Source organism: Carassius auratus, chromosome 40 (assembly GCF_003368295.1).
Source record: "Carassius auratus strain Wakin chromosome 40, ASM336829v1, whole genome shotgun sequence".
Classification (NCBI taxonomy): Eukaryota; Metazoa; Chordata; class Actinopteri; order Cypriniformes; family Cyprinidae; genus Carassius; species Carassius auratus.
Genome location: NC_039282.1, coordinates 2779227 through 2797965, shown reverse-complemented (window position 1 = coordinate 2797965; position 18739 = coordinate 2779227). Strand labels below are relative to the sequence as shown.

Here is an 18739-nt window from a genome sequence, read left to right as displayed (position 1 = left end):
AAAGAGGTACTGGGTACCCAGCTAGAAATTTTTCATGTTCTGGGAATGTTTTCAGCTGCAAGTTTTATTTTAGTTCCCAGAATGTTCTCTAAAAGGTAGGATAACATTCTCTAAAACATTCTAAAAATGTCTGTTGATAACATTGTTAGGACATTATTCTCTAACATTCTAATAAAGCTTCCCATCACACTAGATGGGACTCAGAAGTCAAATGTTGGTTGAAAGTGAAAACCCAACCTTTGTTTGATGTCAAACTCCAGCGTAAATAACTCCAAAAACACTATTACCAACTTCACTTATTATAAACAAAAATGACTTTATTTCTGTCATAAATGTAAAAAAGTTCTTATTGAGATTAACAGAGATGTTGATGGTTTATTGAAAATAAGTTTATTTTGAAGTCACCATTATGGTGATCAGTACTTAGGCAGTATGACTCTTTTCAATCTTACTTTTTGTTAAACTGCTGTAACTGTATTTGTTATGGTGAAAACAGTGTGGATTAATTTAAAAAACACATGGTTATAACAGCCAGAGAAAACACAAAGACTGAAGTCAAGAGTCAAGAGACCAACTAAAGCAAACACTGATCTCTAACATGGTTACTTCAAATGAAACAATAAGTCAAAATCTAAACCTTAGTTAATTCTCAATAAGATCTTCTGTAGACGTCTGAAAGGAATAAAGTCAGTCTGTTTATTAATAAGTGGAGCTGGGGCCTGTACCATGACACTGGTTTAGGTGGCTAGCCAGCTATGTTTCAGCTTAGTTTCCACCAACCCTGGGTTTTAGGTACTATGAAAGTAGCTTGGCTTTAATCGGTGTTCGTTGCCATGGTATCTTACGCTGCATGGCTAACCTGCTCCGGGGCAGGTTATGTTCTGGATTCAAGATCTCAGACTGAAGTTTGACCAATCAGCTGTGAGCAAAGAAACATATAGGTGACGTAACTAATTCCCAGCCTCTGTTCACTGTTGCAATGGCTTCACCTTTTCTCCCAAATCCTGTGGACATCTCTGCGCAAATTGTTAGATGAGCAGTTCGTAGAGAAAGAGTTTTTGGGGGCAGACAAAATCAATTTGACTTTCCTGATACTTACTTGTATGAAAGATACAGATGAAAGATACAGATTTTCCACAGAAGGAATGTCTCATCTTTGTGAACTTTTTGAGCCGCACATAGTGCTGTAGTACTCGACTCCGATCTTGCATTTGCACTTGGACTTATCTCGTACTAAGCTAATTGGATTTGCCAAGTCTTCTAGTTGGTCTCAACCGAGTCCAGCAAAAAAATAAAATAAAAAATTTCTCCTTCAAAACAAAACCACATTTGCATGATGTCGCGACTGAAAACGTGTGGAAAGCGCTAGACGCGCCACTCTCCTTATTTCCAAAGCACTCTGTAATCTGCACTTGCGCTCCAGTGGCGTCTGCTGTTGCTGGGCAACCATGACCCGCTCTCCGTGAAGACGATGAAGTTTCAGCAAAGAATAAATGGATTTCCAGCTCTAAACATCCCTTGCAGTAGCTCTGCTGATAGATTCATTTACAAAATGGCTATCCTTGTACAGCTATGATCATCTGTTTCTCCATCTTCTTAGCTTTCAGTATTGTTCCGGGAAAGGATGTGCATGACCAGCGGTGCACTTACTGCGACCTGTAAAGTTTAAATATTTCTAATTCTGTTTTATTTACGTCTACACCTAGATAGCCTTAAACGCACTCTTTACAATAATAAAATACTAATTATTGTTGTACAGTATAGGGGTTGCAAAACTACTGATTTCTACTAGTCAATTTTTTTAATAAAAAATGCTTGAGTTACTGGACTACTCGTGGTTCATGCTATCGTAAATTAAAACACATTAAATCATTTTTTTTTTATCAATCAACACTTATTAATGTATAGCCTTATGCAACAATTACATACGTAAATTTTTAAAACTATAATTATGACATTTCATATTTAAATTTTCATGTAACAGCCAGTATTTGTATCTGTTACAATCACAACATTTTTCGTATCTGCATTCGGATACAACATCGTACAGTTACTTGATAAGACCGTTATGACTTTTTATATATTTTTTTCATAGTTATCACTGAACATGTTTGTCATGCTAAACTAAAATAATTATTAATTTCTAAAATAATATTTATCATGCAAGCCATGACAAACGTTTAATGATCATTTGAACACGACTCAATCCATTCAATGCGCATATTTTTATTACTCAGAACACTTTGAGCGAGTCTTAATGTTAATGAACATCACTAAACAGATGTTTGTGTTCCGCGCAAACCAGCAAAAGGTAAAGATACAAACATGTAGGACAAGTAGACAATGTATCAGTATCTAAGCTGATTATTAGCCTGCTCTTGAGAGAGAACTGATTTGGTTTTTGAGAGACTTAGATGAGCAGCGCTGCTGTTTGATTGCTGAGCGCGCTGTGCTTAATCATTCGTTTCATATCGTAGCCTAAACTTTAAACTTAGCCTTAAACTTTTAAATATATACAAATACTATAACATGTATGATGTATTATTATAGGTAAAATTACTCTTGCAACGCTCTGATTTCTGAGAGATGCACAGAGAGGCGACAACAATGCGGTGTTTGATTTGCACTCTTTTCAGTCATAAAGTTTACGTTCATTTACTTCTGGCACTGATCCCCTGGCTCACCTGTTGTCTAGCAAACACCAGACTGTGTCAGCTTCAGCCAAGTATTCAGGCAGAATTATTCCTTGTCCGTTTTTCGTTTTTTAAGCCATTATCCTTGCCATTCCGACAAAGGTATTCGGCTTCAGGCACAACCCTAATTATAACATTACATATTTTATTATTACATGCAACATAGATAAGGTCATATAGTAACAGCTCCATGCAATATTGTAATTCTAAAATTCACGTCATACTTGCAAACACTTTTTATGCATTATGGTTAATGCATGCTGGAGTAGTTGATTGTGTCCGACAGCGCGGAGTAGTCTATGCAAGCACTAGTAGAGTATGACAAAAATTTCGCTATATTTATCTGTGCATGCCCAGTAGAGCCAAACGTATCCCTTCTGGCCTTAACTGCGCACATTTGTCATATCCCGAGCTTTGCTTGTGTGTGTGCACTCACTGTGCCAAGGCATCAGTCATATACATTTTGACCACAGACATAATGTCAGCAAAAGCAGCACTATAAAGTAAATAAAATGAAAATAAAGTACAAAAAAAATATTTGACCTTACAGCTTCAAACTCTGTTCTAGAGGGCCAGTGTCCTTTATAGTTTAGCTCCCAGGGTCGGACTGGGGGTAAAACCAGTACTCATTACCAGGGCCCCAAAGGATGATAGGGCCCTTGAAAAGTATGAATCTGAAATTTATTTTATTTTACCTGGATATTTTCATGGGTGGGGGGGGGCATGGGGCCCCATCAGGACTGCCTATGCAATAGGGTCTGGGATCTTGTGTAACACCCCTGTTAGCTTTAACCCTAATTATACACACTTGAACCAGCTAATCAACTCTTACTAGACACACTAATCTTCTAGGTGTGTTAAGGACAGTTGGAGCTAAACTTTTCACGACATTAGCACTCCAGGATCTAGTTTGGAGACCCCTGTCCTACAGATTTGTTACTTTGCACATGCTTTTTGATCATTACAAATAACCCAGACAGCAAGCTTTTCGGCCCAGGTGTGGCCCACATGGATTTCATGCAGGCCAGACGTGGGCCGGATCTGGGCCAACACTATGTTGCTGTCTGGGAATAATGTAAAAATATTTTCTTAGAATAGGAGATATGCTGTCTCTCGCATCAGATACATTATCAGTAGTTAAGTATGTGGTCTTGAAGAGGACCCTTTTTTCTCTCATTTGGACTCGGTCTTGACTTGGACTCGAATCTTTTGGACTTGGACTTGACTTAGAATCGAACCTCTTTGGACTCGGTCTTGACTCGGTCTCGACTAGTCCTGGACTTGGACTTGACTTGGACTCGACAAAGCTGGACTTGACTACAGCTCTAGCCGCACATAACAAATGTGACTCGTCGAAGCCATGCCCTTACTGTCCCACAAATGGTATGTATTGCATTTCGTTTTTTTGCAAGTGGTACATACTTGTATGCAGTCGGGGATGCAGAGAATCTAGGGAAAAACACGGTCTGTCGAACCATTCGGAAGGTGGTCCTCGCTCTGCAGAGGTACATAAACAGCTTCATTGTGTTCCCTGGACATTTATCAACCATGTCCATAAAAGAGGGCTTTTATAAAATTGCCGGTAAGATATCTTGATAGGGTGACATCACATGAACAAATTTAACATTTCACACTCATTTTTTTTTTCATCTTCAAAAAAGCATATTTCACACTTCGAAAGTAAATATATATTTTTAATTCCTATGATAGGATTCCCTAGAGTCATAGGAGCAATAGACTGCACACATGTTGCAATCTCCACAGCTCTCGGAGAACATGAGGCAGATTATGTGAACAGAAAGTCTTTTCACAGCCTTAATGTTCAGGTAGGGCAACTATATAGCCTATGCGAATTATTTATTTATTTATTTTTTTTTTTTTTGCATTGAGATCAATCTTTAAATAAATAGTAACTAACAGATAGGGCAATTATTTACTGTACATTTCATCTGCAGATGACTTGTAATCATGCATTCATGATCACAAGTTTGCATGCCAAATGGTCCTGGCTCTGTGCATGACTCACAAATTTTCCGTGAGTCTATTTTGTGTCAGCGCTTTAAGGAAGGCAAGTTAAATTTGGTACAGTACACTTTAAAGTTTTAATTTTAATAGCAAAACTTACACAATTTTCCCCTTTTCTGTTCCATGACAGGGCTTTTTGATGGCCTGTTGGTTGGGGATCAAGTTTATGCATGCCAGAGGTTTTTGCTAACCCCCTATCCTGACCCTCAGACAGGGCCACAAAACTGCTTCGATGTGGCCCTCAGCAAAGACCAGGGTCAAGATCGAGATGACCCTTGGCATCCTAAAGGCACGTTTCAACTGCCTTAGGCGTTTAAGAGTGTCACCAGAGCGGGCATCACAGATAGTGGCTGCATGTGCCATTCTGCATAATATAGCCACTATCAGAAAGGAGCGAGTACCACCACAAAACCAGCTTCTCCCTGATGAAATTGACGCCATCACACTTGACCACCCAGCTGGCGCAGCTGTCAGAGATGCAATCACTTAAAAGCACACTGACACTGCAGATATGTCTCAAACTGTTTTATTGGTCATCATGTGTCTAGAGGGGGAAGAAAGAGAGCAAGAAAAATTACATTAATAAACATTAATAGTGTTCATACTAAAGGGTTACTTGGTTAAAAAAAAGTTCACATACTGAGATCAGTTTTTTCCAGCTGTTTGATGTCCAATTTAATTTTTTTAATTTGAAGCCTCCTCAGCTCACTGTTAGGGACCAATCAAGCTCGGTCCCATCCACCAGTCAGCATTCACACTCACCTGAGTATTGATCAGCACCTGTTCCCAATCAGCACCGTCACTTCCCAGCACATAAAATCCATCTCATAACAGCACTCCAACGTCAAGCCTTGAATAGGACAGACCACTTACCGTCGTACCCCATTCCAAGTTCGTGGAAGAGAAGTATACATTCTTCGGATTGTTAAATTCCGTGTCTCTATTGATCTTCTTCCAGATCTGCTGGATGATTCCAGATCTGATCTCGTAGCTCCTGTGTATCCTCGGACTCGTTTTCCATCCCAACTGGCTACCCCTGTGAGAGGAAAACACCAAGTCTTGATGACCTTGGTCCACTAAAGATACAACGCATTGCACCGCGGCTACTCGCCTGCTTACCTCCGAGGCATCGGGTGAACGCTGCCAGCCTTGCCACAGATTCACTTAAGTCACTCATCTTGTACTCGATTCTTGTAAATAAACACTTTGTTTGGATTCACTTCCCTTGTCTCCGAGTGTGTATCCTGACAGAAGGCTTGACCGAAATACCGTCATGGATCCAACACAACCAGAAATCACTCCACCGCAGAGCACAGCTGGCCATTCCAACGCTTCCGCATCATCCGCTCCTTCGCTGGTGTACATTACAAGCCCGACATGTAGACCAGTGCACTTCTCCTTCAGCTGCCAGTTTCTTTTTTGTTCCTAAAAAGGATGGAGGATTAAGGCCTTGTATAGATTACCGAGCCCTAAATAAGATTACGGTTAAGTTCAGCTATCCCCTCCCACTTGTGCCTTCCACTCTAGAACAGCTCAGAGAGGCTACCATGTTCACCAAACTGGACTTGAGGAGCGCCTATAACCTGATCAGAATTCGGGAAGGTGATGAGTGGAAAACCGCGTTCATAACACCAGCAGGGCACAACGAGTATCTGGTCATGCCTTATGGGTTGGTAAATGCTCCCTCAGTCTTCCAGAGTTTTATGGATGAGGTGCTTCGAGACTTCTTGAATCGTTTTGTGTTAGTCTATATTGATGACATCCTCATCTTCTCCAAAGATCCCTCTGACCATCAACACCACGTCTCTCAAGTGCTCCAACGACTTCGGGAATTCTCACTGTTCCTCAAAGCAGAGAAATGCACATTTCATCAGGAATCTGTTGACTTCCTGGCATATCATCTGAGCAGGAAAGGGGTGGAAATGGATGATGGTAAAATCAGTGCAATCCCCACATGACCCGTTCCCAAATCTGTGAAGGAGTTACAACGATTTCTTGGCTTTGCAAACTTCTATTGTTGATTCATTGATAAGTATAGTATGATAACAGCCCCATTGACCTCCCTTCTGAGAGGAAAACCCAAAGTCCTCAATTGGAATCCAGAGGCCCAAAGAACATTCACCGCCTTGAAGACCGCGTTTACCACAGCCCCATTGCTCTGTCATCCAAACCCCGATAAAGTATTCATCCTGGAAGTCGAAGCATCGACTACAGGAGTTGGAGCCATACTCTGGCGTCAGACGCTGGCGCCGATACAGGATGGCTGCCTCCGTGACGAGCTCCGCATATGTTTTTGTGTTTTTGTTAGTTTGTCCTGTCTTTAGTTATATTCCTGCCATCAGTTTCACCAGGGAAGAACTGCTGAACGCACCACAAGATGTTTTTCCGGATTTCAATTATTCAGATGTTTTAGTGAACGTTGTTATCGGAGGAGCGGCGGCGCTGATCAAGCGCTTCAGGACGCGCAGACGGGGGAAGCGAGCGGGAGCGCTCGTCAGACTCAGGAAGCGCGGATTTCGAACGCCGTTGCCTAGCATCCATCTGGCAAATCTCCGCTCTCTACCCAACAAAACGGACGAACTCCTGCTTTCTCGGACAAATAAGGATTTCACACACTCTGCTGCTCTGTGTTTCACGGAAACCTGGCTGAATGACACCATACCGGACAGCGCGCTCCATCTGCCGGGCTTTCAGCTGTTCCGAGCGGATTGCGAATCAGAATCCACTGGGAAATCGCGCGGCGGCGGGACATGCTTTTACATCAATGAACGGTGGTGTACAGATGTAACTGTGTTAAAGAAGACGTGCTGCTCAAATCTCGAAACACTCTTCATTAACTGCAAGCCGTTCTATTCGCCGCGGGAGTTTCACTCGTTCATTCTGGTCAGTGTTTACATCCATCCTCAAGCGCATGTGAGCTCAGCTTTACAGACACTCGCTGATCAGATCACAGAGACAGAACAACAACACCCGGACTCTGTTTTAATCATTCTCGGGGACTTTAATAAAGCCAATCTGTCCCGTGAATTGCCAAAATACAGACAGCATGTTACTTGTCCCACAAGAGACAGTAATATATTGGATCACTGTTACACCACAATAAAGGATGCATATCACTCTGTTCCACAAGCAGCTTTGGGATGTTCTGATCACCTTCTGGTTCATCTTATACCGTCCTACAGGCAGAAACTAAAATCAGCTAAACCTGTATCAAGGACTGTAAAAAGATGGACTAATGAAGCAGAGCAGGATTTACAATCTTGTTTTGACCTCACTGATTGGAGTGTTTTTGAAGCTGCTGCCACCGATCTGGATGAACTCACAGAGACTGTAACATCATATATCAGTTTCTGTGAGGATATGTGTATTCCTACAAAGACTCAAATAATTTACAATAATGACAAACCGTGGTTCACTGCAAAACTCAGACAGCTCCGTCAGGCCAAAGAAGATGCTTACGTGAAGGGGGACAATGTCTTGTATAAACAGGCTAAATACACATTGGAAAAGGAGATCAAAGTGGCAAAGAGGAATTATTCTGAAAAAATAAGGACTCAGTTCACTTCCAACGACTCCGCATCAGTGTGGAAAAGTCTAAAGAAGATCACCATTTACAAGACACCACCCCCCAGCACTGTAGAGAATCAACGACTGACAGACGATCTGAACGAGTTTTACTGCAGGTTTGAAAGAACACCCATCACCTGCCCTGAACGCCTCCCCACAAAACCATTCACACCCTTCACAACTCCTGCAACCAGCCCTGAATGCCTCTCCAAACTACCGTTCACACCATTAACAGCTCCTGCAACCCATCCTGAACACCTCTCCAATCAAGCACTCTCACCATTCACACCTCCTGCATCCCCCCTCTCCCCCACACCTGCAATTCAGATCAGCGAGGATGCGGTGCGCCAGGTCTTCCGGAAGCAGAAAAGGAAAAAAGCACCAGGCCCAGATTGTGTAACACCAGCCTGTCTGAAATCCTGTGCTGACCAGCTGGCCCCCATCTTCACACAGATCTTCAACAGATCGCTGAAGCTGTGCGAAGTCCCTTCATGCCTCAAACGTTCCACCATCATCCCCATCCCTAAGAAACCCAAAATTACAGGACTAAATGACTACAGGCCTGTGGCTCTAACGTCTGTAGTCATGAAGTCATTTGAGAAACTGGTGCTGGCCCACCTGAAGGACATCACTGGGCCCTTGCTGGATCCTCTTAAGTTTGCCTACAGAGCAAACAGGTCTGTGGACGATGCAGTAAACATTGGACTGCATTATGTTCTGCAACACCTAGACAGACCGGGGACTTATGTAAGGATCCTGTTTGTGGACTTCAGCTCGGCCTTCAACACGATCATCCCAAACCTCCTCCTGCCCAAACTAAATCAGCTCTCCGTGCCCACCTCCGTCTGTCAGTGGATCAACAGCTTCCTGACAGACAGGCAGCAGCTAGTGAGGCTGGGAAAATACACATCCAGCACCCGTACAATCAGCACTGGAGCTCCCCAGGGCTGCGTTCTCTCCCCACTGCTCTTCTCCCTGTACACCAACGATTGCACATCTAAGAACCCCTCTGTCAAGCTCCTGAAGTTTGCAGACGACACCACACTCATCGGCCTCATTCAGGACGGTGACGAGTCTGCTTACAGACAGGAGGTAAAAGAGCTGGCTGTCTGGTGCAGTCTCAACAACCTGGAGTTTAACACCCTCAAAACAGTGGAGATGATCGTGGACTTCAGGAGAAACCCCCCTGCACTCCCCCCACTCACCATCATGAACAGCCCTGTGACTGCAGTGGAGTCATTCAGGTTCCTGGGCACCACCATCTCTCAGGACCTGAAGTGGGACAATCACATTGACTCCATCGTAAAAAAGGCCCAGCAGAGGTTGTACTTCCTTCGCCAGCTGAGGAAGTTTAACCTGCCACAGGAGCTGCTGAAACAGTTCTACTCCACCATCATCGAATCCATCCTCTGCACTTCAGTAACTGTCTGGTTCAGCTCAGCTTCTAAATCTGACCTCAGAAGACTACAGAGAGTAGTCTGGACTGCTGAGCGAATCATCGGTACAGCCCTCCCTTCTATTCAAGAACTGTACTTATCCAGAGTGAGAAAAAGGGCTGTCAAAATCACTCTGGACCCCTCACATCCAGCACACTCCCTCTTTGAACTGTTGCCATCTGGTCGACACTACAGAGAACTGAGCACTAGAACGACCAGACACAGGACCAGTTTCTTCCCTCAGGCAATCCATCTTATGAACAGCTGATAATAACGGCGAACACACTACACTTTATATTTATATACACACACACTTTATTTATCTAACACACATACTTAGTATACACTTAAATTTTGCACACAATATATATTTACATACATAACTTCATTTTGTAATATACCTGCCTACAATTGTCATTTGTATATTGTCATTCACTATCTACTTATTTGTATTTTTTATTCTTTTATTATGTGTTTTATGTTCTGTCGCTGTCATTCTATTGTACTGCGGAGCTTCTGTCACGAAAACAAATTCCTTGTATGTGTAAACATACCTGGCAATAAAGCTCATTCTGATTCTGATTCTGATTCTGATTCTCACAACATCAAGAAAATTCAACCAAACCCATGCCTTGTGCTTTCTTCTCGAAGAAGTTGTCCTCAGCGGAGAGCAATTATGACATTGGGAATCGAGAACTTTTAGCAGTTAAACTTGCACTTGAGGAGTGGAGACACTGGTTAGAGGGGGCCAGACACCCATTCATAGTGTTAACAGACCATAAGAACTTACAGTATCTGAAGGAAGCAAAGAGACTGAACCCCCGTCAGGCTAGATGGGCTTTGTTTTTTACCCGCTTCCATTTCACGATCTCTTATCGTCCCGGGTAAAGAAACACTAGAGCGGATGCATTGTCACGTATCCATTCCCCAGAAGAAGTTACAGGCGAACCCGAAACCATTCTTCCTGCCAAGATATTCGTCAATCCCATTCAATGGGACCTAAATGATCAGCTCCAGGAAGCATCAAGAGGTCTACCTACCCCTCCTGAATGCCCTCCAGGCAAGACTTATGCTGCCGAAGCTTTCCGCATAGCTTTGATCTCCTCTGCTCATTCCTCAGTAGGGACTGGCCATCCCGGGGCTACTAAGACCTGCGCAGCGATCCAACAGAAGTATTGGTGGCCAGGTATGCACCAAGAGGTTAAGGAATTCATCCAAGGTTGCCAACTCTGTGCTATGACCAAGGTTCCTCGACACTTACCCTCAGGGAAGCTGTTACCACTACCCAGTCCACAACGTCCCTGGTCCCACCTCGGAGTAGATTTCGTCACTGATCTACCACCCTCTGAAGGGAATACATGTATTCTTGTTGCCATCGACAGGTTCTCTAAAGCCTGTAAACTAATTCCCCTCAAGGGTCTCCCTACAGCCTTTAAAACTGCAGAATTAGTCTTCGAGCACGTATTCCGAAACTTTGGAATCCCGGAGGACATTGTGTCTGATAGAGGACCGCAGTTCATCTCTAGGGTTTGGCGAGCTTTCTTCTCACTCCTGAATGTAACAGTGAGTCTGACATCCGGGTACCATCCACAAACGAATGGACAGATGGAGCGCAAGATCCAAGATGTCAGTCGTTTCTTACGTACATTCTGCCATAACAACCAAAGCATATGGAGCAGATATCTGATTTGGGCAGAATATGCTCAAAATTCCCTCCGTCAAGTATCCACTAACCTCACGCCATTTCAATGTATTCTAGGTTTCCAACCCCCGTTATTTCCATGGTCAGGAGAGCCTTCAGAAGTACCTGCAGTAAAAAACTGAGTCAAAGATATATAGGGCCGTTTCCTATACTAGAACAAATAAACCCAGTCACTTACAAACTCCAACTCCCTGCCCAGTATCGGATACATCCCACATTCCATGTCTCTCTCTTGAAACCACACTACTCACCTGTGCCTGTTCCCTCCACAGATCCGGTCTCTGACGACAGCCCCCTACTACCGCCCATTGAAGCCGATCCCATCTATGCGGTTAAGGAGATATTGGACTCCTGACGTCGGGGTGGTCGCCTCGAATACCTAGTGGATTGGGAGGATTACGGACCGGAAGAGAGGTGTTGGGTACTTCGAAATGATATCCTTGATCCAAATATACTGAATGAGTTTCACAAACAAAACCCTCAAAGACCGGCTCCACGACCCCGAGGCAGACCCCCACGACGTCGGGGTCCTTGGTCCATTGGCACGGACTCTGGAGGGGGGGGGTAATGTTAGAGACCAATCAAGCTCGGTCCCATCCACCAGTCAGCGTTCACACTCACCTGAGTATTGATCAGCACCTGTTCCCAATCAGCACCGTCACTTCCCAGCACATAAAATCCATCTCATAACAGCACTCCAACGTCAAGCCTCGAATAGGACAGACCACTTACCGTCGTACCCCATTCCAAGTTCGTGGAAGAGAAGTATACATTCTTCAGATTGTTAAATTCCGTATCTCTATTGATCTTCTTCCAGATCCGCTGGATGATTCCAGATCTGATCTCCTAGCTCCTGTGTATCCTCGGACTCGGTCTCCATCCCAACTGGCTACCCCTGTGAGAGGAAAACACCAAGTCTTGATGACCTTGGTCCACTAAAGATACAACGCATTGCACCGCGGCTACTCGCCTGCTTACCTCCAAGGCATCGGGTGAACGCTGCCAGCCTCGCCACGGATTCACCTAAGTCACTCATCTTGCACTAGATTGTTGTAAATAAACACTTTGTTTGGATTCACTTCCCTTGTCACCGAGTGTGTATCCTGACACTCACAGTCCAGCTCCTTCAGTGTGCAGTCTAGTTCTAGACTCCTTTTGTAAAGGGCCCTGACTGAGTCTTTTTCCACCTGAAACAATTCCACCACAAACAATCATTACACGTTTTCTGGAGGTTGATCAAATCACAAAAAGTGGCATGACTTTCTACAAACACAGGACTGACTGTAATTTATGTCAAGGGTGTAAAGCATTACCTTGTTCACATTCCTTCTATAGCCCATTGAGGTAGAGGCTTCAGATTCTGGGGCAGGTTGTGAAAAATCCTATAAAAGAGATGTGTAAGGGCCAGTCCCATACACAACATAAATATATTTGAAATATATTTTCAGAATATGTTTTGGAATATATGCAAATATTTGAAATTGGCCCAATAAATATATTTTACACTTAACAATATATTTTTGTTATATTTCAGAATATATTTCAATGTATTTTGTTCTGTATGGGTCCCCAAAAGTGTCAAAAATATATGTGTCATATTCCAAATACATTGAAATATATTCTGAAATATAAAAAAATATATATGATGTTAAGTGTGAAATATATTTATTGGGCCAGTTTCAAATATTTGCATATATTCCAAAATATATTCTGAAAATATTTCAAATATATTTATTTTGTGTATGGGGTCACTTAATTAAAACATTTAAATGTGTGCCATAATAAAAAGCTCAGGCCAATGTAAAGCATAACTTTTATAAAGCAGGTGATGTTTGGTGTTATGTCTGCTGCATACTGACCTCTGTGTGGGAGACTGTGTGCATGTGTGCTGGCTTCAACAGGGACACTGTATTTCCCTCTACTGCAGAACAGAGTCAGCCATATTTAACTTTTTTTAAAAACATTAGTAATGCATTGTACACACATACCCAGTGTCACTTGCTTAGAGGAGCCAGCACCAGGGTCAAACTGTACAGCACTTCCAATCCCATCCATAATCAGCCGCCCCTTATTGTTGCTCAGTGCCAACTCCTCCGCCACAGTGTAATCTTGAGGAGGCGGCCCTCCCCCAGTTGTTTGTTGCAAACAAGGGTTTGTGATTACATGTTCAAAAAAAAAAAAAGAATAAAATGTTATGGTAAATACTCACCACTTTGAATTATATTTTTATATTTTGTCTTGATCTGCTGCCAAGAACATTTGGATTTGGGGTTGCATCTAAAAATCAATGAATATCAATCTTTCTTAGGATGTAATAGCCTATACATTCACATTTTACATACATCTACACACACACGTATGTATGTATATATATACATATATATATATATATATATATATATATATATATATATATATATATATATATATATATATATATATATATATATATATCAACACGGATACATTTTCATTTTAGCATTTAATATTTTTTATATGATTAGCCTACATAAATGTACATTAATTGTTTAACCTACGCATTAATGCAATCAGCAATCTTCCTCCAAGATTGTTCTCTTGCTTTGACAGCAGATACAGTGTTACTGCGTGCTTGAAAAATACTTCTATATTCTTCATATTTCTGAAGAATTATCTCTTGCTTCTGCGCGGAAAAATATATAGCTCTCGCTCTATCCATATCAAACACGATTGGTTGTTCAGTGTCGACGTCACTCTTTTATGTGCACACGCGCGTGGATTAATCATAGCTTAAGGATCAAAGCCTGAGTTGACAGAGAAAGTTGATGAGCTGCGTCATGGTACCAATAAAGCCTGACTGCATCGGTTTGGTTTTGTCGACTCAAAACCAATCCTGTAACCCCGAGTTTGTTCAGCTACCTTCATGGTACAGGCCCCAGGTGATGCTGTTTGTGGGGTTGTTTAATCAGATCTTGAGAGATTGTATGTGTGATAGGATGAATGAGGTAAGTGGCTGTGATTGACACATGTGAGCACCAATCAGCAGCGAGTGCTGAGTATTTCAGGACTTGTTTGGTTTAGCCTGGGATGTGTCACGTCCAGATCCTCCCCTTTTTGTGTTGACGGTGGCTTCAGCCTTTGTGTTTTTTGAGTGTTTTCATCTGTTGTTGTGGACTGTATGATTGCCCATTTTAGGTAAGCGAAAGCTGTTTTATAGTTAACGGTCTTGCTGAGGGGTGGGTGGTTTTGATTAATGTGCAGTCCCTGTACTTCAGCTTTGCAGCGGGATATTTGAACGCTGTGTGTCCAGCCTGCGAACTGATAGTAAGCTCATCTACTCTCGTTGTGCTCATTTGGTAAGTCAGTGTGTTTGTTAACGGGAAATTCCAGCGGGTGATGTGTAACTATTAGTAACGCTGTTTTTGTCATCCGTATTTGCCGCAGGATTCTCCCTCTTTTGTCCTGGTGATTATCGTCGCAATTCTTTTGCTCTCTGCTACTGTTGTACACTTCACAAACACTTCCATTACCACTACCTAAGAAGACTGCTGTTGTCGTTATGGTTGTTCATGCAGATTGTTAATTCTCTTCAGATAACTCGGGGTGGATGAATCTTCAGCTCGCGTGACCATACTTTGTTATGGACTGCGGTCTTGTCTGAGCCCTTTTCGTGAACTGTGTGGGATTGTGTTTGAATACTTGTGTATTGCTGAGCTCTTACTGTAGTGGCTTTTACCCACATTGTTATGATTGAGTTGTAACTCACATGACAGGTTTCTGTATGTATTTTCGTTTGAGGTTTGTTTTTGTTTTTGATTTCCTTTCAGGAGCTGGGGTCCCACGGGTTGAGGATCTTTTGTGGTGGTGGTGCTGCTGCTTCAACGTTTGCCCTGTGACAATTTTTTTTGAAGTGTGTGTGATCTGAGTTCACGGTGTGGTGTGTAGAAGTGTGCTTTGGGATAACTAGTGCTGGTGATCACTCCGGTGGGTAACCTCAGCCCTGTAAGTTAGTGTATTTTGTTTCTTGTTTTTTTGCTTGTTGATGGTGAGAGTATAAATTGATTTTGTGTAATATTTTGTTTATTTCTGGTGTAAATTTGCTTTGTTTCAATTAATTTAGTATTTTCTTTGTGAATTTGTTACAATTTAGTTTTGTGTATTTGTTTTTCATGGTCACTGGAGAGAGTTGCTTCCAGAAAATGCACCCCATTACCAGACCATTTTAAATACCTTTTCCATTTTAAAATTCAGTGTTTCAATAAACTTTTTATTTTTTTATTTTTGATATCCACGTTTCCTGCCTACCTTAATTTATGAGAATCGGACCCGTGTAACCTAATAACAAGCTTTGGGGTTATTTTTATTTCCCGGGTGACCCGGGTTACCCGGGTGGCGTAGTCGACAAACTCAAATGTGTGTTTATCCTATACCACACCCTCTGCCACACATGTATTTTATTTCAGTTGATTTCATCTAAGGCTGTGTCTGAAGTCAGTTGTAGTTCCTTTTCTTTTCTTCATTACTTCTGTTTTGTTAACAGCAGGTGTTCATCACTAATGCTCAATTATCACTCAATTAATCCTTTCATTATTTAATTGCAATGTACATCTTTCAGTGAACTCAACTGAATTAAGTTCAGAGTACTTAAATGGTTAAGGTAATCGGTTTCCTCAAACAGTTTGAATAAACATAATTTGTCAGGTTTTTAAGGATATCGGTTTACTCAAACGGTTTGAGTTAAGTTACTTGTCGGGATTTACTGTGCATTTATAAATCTAACATAGAAACTATGCACAGAAATCAACTTATGCCAGAGTTCAATGTGATTCATGAAACATCCGTATACCGCCAATCTCATCATACGAATCATTGCACGTTGATAAATGTGGTGGCAGAGAACAATCGTCATTTAAATATTATGCCCCTAAAAACACCCTGGTTTAGAATCCTTTGTCCTACAGCTTACAACACGGATAAATGAAACCCGGCCAAAAAGAGGAACAAATCCCATGTACGAGAAATTGATCTCACTCCAAAAACACCGGTTAACCAAATAATCAGGCTACGTTAAGTTATGCCATGATTATTTTTTTATTTAATGGTATTCAGAACAAGAATGAAAAATATATAGTTATAAGTTTATACATTAAACTATAAAATAAAATATAAATTAGGCTATAGTGGCATTCATTATAAACAGCATACAAATGTCAGGGAAAACTGAAACGTTACTCATACCAAAAGAATTCAAATGTCTCCATATTCACCATATTGGTAAAACATTTTTTACATTATTTTTATTCATTATGTAGCCTAAACATGGCTTTATACTACACCGATGTTCTAATATCCATTTAAAATCCCTCACATGTTCAAAAAATTTTGTTTGGGTGCTGCACGTTGATTTTACAGCGGTCTTAAAATAAACAGTGTAACCTTTATGTTTAGTTGACTGCATTTTATTTTGATGATGAATGCCTGAAATTTCAGGCAACGGTAGATCTAATGTGCATGAGGTGCCTATGTGATCAGATGGATTTAATCAAATTTAATCAAGTGAGCGTAGCATATAATTGTTGCACAGTTTTTTTTGGGGGGGGGGGTAATAGAAGTTGATAAAGCTTCTCCTACACTCGTTTTGCTCTGCTGTCTGTGAGTGTTGGACTTATTTAAATCACAGTGCACAAACACACACACAAAAATAAAACCATGTGTTTTATAATTTTATATTTTCACACAGACAATAGCTGTTTTTTCAATACGCTTTCTTGTCTGTTCTTGTGGAATTGTGAAACGTCATCGCCAAAAACCTGCACAGCAAAATCCCCAGTGTTAATTTAACACTCTTGAGTGTGATTTGAGCTATTTGTTATAGAGTGACCTGATTAAGTTTCTTTACTGCAAATATAAATTAAGTGAAAAAGAAAAAAGTAAGCAACCCAGAATTTCTGACATAGTATGACATGTTTTTAATAGTTAGTTCTACATAAAAAAAAAAAAAAAAAAAAAAAAGTAATCTTTTGTTTGGACACACAGACATCAGGAATCAGCGTGAGCATCACAACAACGGTGACCATCAAAAAAGCATGTTGTAGCCAATAAAACTCATCCATGGCTCCCATCATGCATTGCGGCATGAATAAATTATGAGCTGAACTGTCTTTTTAACTTTTTATTCTAACTATATTTTATTTTTGCTGTTTTTATGTTCATTTTTTGTATCTAGTTTTGTGATGTTCAGAGTTGGTCTGTTTATCTGAATATGTTGTTTGTCACCGTTGTTGAGATTCATACGTTGATTATTGTTATCTGTGTGTGCCTAAAATTAGAATTCTTTAATAAAAAAAAAAAATCAGAATCACTTGCAAGAGATATCTACAAAATGTATAGAAAATACAGATTTTTCCCTTGTGGAATCAAAGCTGTGACAATCAATAATGGAAGTTTTACTTTGAGAAAAGACTGTAAATGAGTTCAGTGATTCATGTCAAACAACGATTACATTAAAACATAATCATCAACACGCGATGATTTTTGCTCTTGGTTTGACAAACAAACTTTAAAAGTAAAAAGTTACAAGCCAAGATCCCAGCTAAAGCAAACACTGAACACTATAATGGTGACACACAAATTGTGATTTTTCTCGTTTGTGATTCTGCTTGTTAACATCAGGTGTCTTCAATAATGCTCAATCATAACTCAATTAACTTCTTAATTATCTCATTAACTTCAACTCTGCTTCAGTGTTACTTTTAACACTGCTTCAGTGTTTATATGAGTCCACACTCAGAGTGTTAAATTAACACTGGGGAGTGTTAAATTAACACTGGGGATTTTGCTGTGTGCATAATTTTTTTTTTTAAATATTACTGCTATTGTGTCATGAAATGTTGTTTTAAGAGTTTTGTAAGGGAAGTTTCTCAAACAAATTTCAGGAGGATCAGGCACGGATAATTAACACGGCCAGTTCATCATTAGCGATTACACAGTTTACCAATCAGCTCAAGAGGAAAACGCCTATAAATAATCAAGTAAGTCCTTCCTTTGCTATCTCTCATTCCCAGAATTGACGCATCGAATCGCCGCAACATGTCTTAGACCGAATCGTCCTCTGATGATGACACCTTTCATGACGCAGCTCCACATGCGTCCACAGCCAAAGTTCGGGACACCAACGCCCCGCATTACATTTCTACTGAGCCCGCGGCTGCACCGTGGGGTCGCAGATCTTCCTGCATTACCAACGCTCATACCTCCAGATGCAGGGATTCTACTTCACCTTCCAGGCGTCAGCCACCGTCACCAGCATCCTCCCATGCCTCAGCTCTCTCCTCCGC

The 18739-nt window shown here is 41.3% G+C and overlaps 1 pseudogene; it reads left to right on the top strand.

The window, feature by feature from the left end:
* Positions 1-855: 855 nt before the first annotated feature.
* LOC113058979 (putative nuclease HARBI1) lies at positions 856-5208 on the top strand (annotated as a pseudogene).
* The last annotated feature ends 13531 nt before the right edge of the window (positions 5209-18739 follow it).